This window comes from Chlorocebus sabaeus, chromosome 10 (assembly GCF_047675955.1).
Source record: "Chlorocebus sabaeus isolate Y175 chromosome 10, mChlSab1.0.hap1, whole genome shotgun sequence".
Lineage (NCBI taxonomy): Eukaryota > Metazoa > Chordata > Mammalia > Primates > Cercopithecidae > Chlorocebus > Chlorocebus sabaeus.
The window spans coordinates 107,188,522-107,192,635 of NC_132913.1; positions in this window are offsets into that span (position 1 = coordinate 107,188,522).

Sequence of the window (4,114 nt, forward strand, 5' to 3'; positions counted from 1 at the left end):
ATTGGTCCGTATTAGTGTCATCCTGGCTATCAGAATATTTTGAATATTGCTTCTGACTTACATCTGCACTCTTTTCTTCACATGTAGGTTGCATTACCAAGCTGTAACCCAAGATGACCTGTCCAACCATGAAAATAAACACCACTGACATGTTTAAACTTTATGGGCAACTGGTGAAATGCAGTGGATTTACAAGGAGCTACCCCCCAGGCTTCATCAAATGAGGCAACTGAGTGCTGTGGAAATCATTGTTTTATTTACAGTCCATTAAACTTCCAGTGGGCAGATTACCAAAGCAGAGTTGATCATACCTGGGACCATAGGTCAGTAACATCCCTTACTTGTAACCATTTCTCCCTAGAGTCCAGACTAGTGGACACGTTCATCTGGTCCAACCATGTTCTGGCCTCCATGACTCTGATGGTTCAGCTTATTAGGTCAGCTCTCGTGGAGTTGTACATGTGCTTTCCTGCAAGATCAAGAAAGTGGATCCCCAGGTCACATTGAGTCCTTAGTCCTGAATGTTGTATCCTACACTGAATTTCTCAGATGCATCACTCTGTCTGCAAGGGCTGAGAATGGGGAGGAAGATGGGAAAAGGTGAAAAGCTTTGGGAGTTATGTAACAGTTTTGAAGTTGGAGATTGTATTTCTCTCGTTCACTTTTCCTGGGCCATTGTAAATACTTCTTGCATAAGCACAGCCAGTCATATGTGGTAGGCCAGTCCTGACCTACTATTCCAAACGTATAATTATGACTTATAATAAGTAGGATGATAATTGCCATGTAGTGATGGAGCAGCCATGTGCTGAACACAGGGCTAGATGGTTTCACATACATTGTCTCACTTATATTTTATTTATTTATTTTTGAGACAGGGTCTTGCTCTGTGGCCCATGCTGGAGTGTGGTGACACCATTATAGCTCACTGCAGCCTCAAACTCCTGGGCTCAAGTGATCTTCCTGCCTTAGCTTCCTGTGCACTAGGACTACAAGCATGTGCCACCATGCCTGACTAATTTTTTTTAAAAAAATTTTTGTAGAGATGGGGTTTTGCTATGGTGTGCAGGCTGATCTTGAACTTGTGGCCTCAAGCAATCCTCCCATCTCAGCCTCCTCAAGTGTTGGCATTATAGACGTAAGCCACTGCGTCCAGCCTCGTTTAGTTTTTAGAACAATAATCCTGCAAATAGACATTTCTCATCTTTTATAGATAAATAACCTGAGGCTCTGAGAGACTTATAACTTGCTCATTTACTTAGCCCAGCTCGGTCTAGCACCAACGCCCAGTCTATCCTTCCCACTCTGTGGCCTCACAAGGAAACCCAGTGTCCCACCTGTCCCATGCATTTTCTGAAATCAGGTCTGAGCAAGTATTTCACGTGCTCCAACTTCATATGCAAACTTCATATATCTTTAAAATTCCCTTGCTCGCTCCTCTAGTCAAGGTTATCTTGGGCACAGAGAGTTCTTTAAATATTCCAGCCACCTGTCACCCAAGGAATGTTCTGAACCCTGACAGTCTCCGAAGTGTTCCTGCCCTTGCATGAAAATGACTCTATCTGGTTTATAATTAGAAGTGAAATGATTTTAAATGGCTTCCACATGGCTTAGTTTTCCAAGCAGTTCCAGTTACATAGAACTTCATATAAACAGATAATGAGAGGCTAGAGTTGGAGAGCACAGTTCCTGTTTCCAAATTGGCTTGAAGTGGGGACATCTGCTCTGCATGAAACCTGGGTCAGGCTGCCCCTCTCATCTGTGACCTCCTGTGGTCAGGAGGGACTTGCTCTGGATTATATAAAGACTTCACAAGAGTACTGGAAGCGGGGACAGAATCAACTTGAGCAAAAAACCTAATTGGTTTGAATCTTTCCTTGACCATCAGTAATTATTTTGAGATTGATAGCCTATCTTATAATAAAATAACTGTTTCCTTTCCAAAGATAGGATTTCTTGCCTTGGTTGCAAGTCCAAACAATGTCACTTAACTGGCTTTCACAAAGATGACCTGATATGAGTCTAATGACTTTTCTTACAACGAATTATGCAGATTGGAAGACATTTACTCAATAAATTTACTTCCAGCCTTCCCCTACATATTCTCAACACACACATAGCCTTTTATTACTACTACTATTATTATTTATTATTATTTTTTGAGATGGAGTCTCGCTCTGTCTCCCAAGCTGGAGTGCAGTGGCACGACCTTGGCTCACTGCAAGCTCTGCCTCCCGGGTTCACGCTATTCTCCTGCCTCAGCCTCCCAAGTAGCTGGGACTGGGTGCCTACCACCATACCCGGCTAATTTTTTGTATTTTTAGTAGGAATGGGGTTTCAACGTGTTAGCCAGGATGATCTCGATCTGACCTTACGATCTGCCTGCCTCGGCCTCCCAAAGTGCTGGGATTACAGGCATGAGCCACCGTGCCTGGCCTATTATTATTATTTTTAATTCCAAAACTGAATGGAGAATGTGGGAGTCGAAAAATTGTGCAAGTTTTAGAGCCTGGCTCTGAGGTTTCCCTTGAAACTGTCACTGGTCTTCCAGAAGACCAGCAATCCCAGATATATTAATAGTAGAATCGAAGGGCCCTGAGATACCTGACTTCAGAAATTCTTGAGTTCCCAAAGCCAGCATAGAGCTGGAGGATCTCCTGCATGAAGCTCGGAGGGCCAGTATGTGCTCATGAGAGAGGCAGAGGGAGAGTGTTTTCCAGAATATCAATCTAGGGTCCTGGAAAACCCTGCTCAACAGTGTTTCTTCCTTTCCTCGGCAAATCCAAGTGGATCCCTTCTTTGTATGATGGTTTTGGGCTCTGTCTTTTCCATAGATTATTTCTGCCAAGTCTGGTCTTCATTGATGCAGTTAATTAATAAATCTCATCTATTTTAATTTAATGCTCGAATGGGTGGCTACTCATGCGAGGTATTGGTCTAGGTATGCTTGGTAGGGCTGCAAAGATGAACCAAATTTAGATTCTTCCCCAAGGAGTTTACAGACTACCAGGAGAGAAGTCAAGTATAGCTGGGGATGGGAAGGGATGCACATAAACACACCGTTACTACAGGGTGTGTTAAGACAGAAAGAGACAAAATGTAATGAAAGAAGATGGGAGGAAATGACCCCAATGACTCCTCATAAGGGACAGAGAACTCCTGAAAAGGCAGTCTCTAGTTTGAAGGTTCTCTGAGATACGTAATGTCTACTTGAGCCAGGATAAATCTGCTTTGGGCTTTTATTTCTATTTCTTTCCTAGCTTCTGGAAAGAGAGCTTTCATGGAGGATGTTGACAGCAGGTTTAAAATGGGGGGCATGGTTTGGGGGTTTGGTGAACCCCACCCATAGATGTGAAGCCAGAAGGAGGAACCCCAATGCTGGTATGGTTTCCTGCTCAAGAAGATGCCAGAGCCTCTGAGCAGGGATCATGGTCTGAGGAGGCTTGTGACTCTGTTGTTTAACTTACAGCTTTAAAGGAAATAACATCTTTGTAGCAAAAGTCCACCAGGATTTGCATTTGTATTTCTAAAAAAAAGGAAGACTACACAAAAACCTGTAGTCAAATATTGATTGCACCTTCATTTGTAATAGCCAAAGACTGGGAATAAGCTAGATGTTTCTTAGTGGGTGAATGGTTAAATAAACTATGGTACGTCTATATCACTGAATACTGCTCAGCCATAAACAGGAATGAGTTACTGGTGCATGGAACAACTTGGATGAATCTCAAGAGAAATGTGCTGAGTGAAAAAGTCAATCCAAAGGATTACCTATTGTATGATTTCATTTATATAAACAATAACACATGGTAGAGATGGAAAGCAGACTAGGGATGGATGGGGTTAGCAATGGGAGTATGAGGTGGGAGTGAGGTGGATGTATGCAGGTAGTTATGAAAGGGTAACAGGAGAACGAAGCCTTGGAATGGTTCTGTATCTTGACTGTAGTAGTGGATATGCTAATCTACACATGTAATAAAACTGTAGAAGCCCAAACACACACACACATGCACAGGTGTGAGCACACATAAAAATGAGGAAATCCAGGCTGGATACGGTGGCTCATGTCTGTAATTCCAGCACTTTGGGAGCCTGAGGCGGGTGGATCACGAGG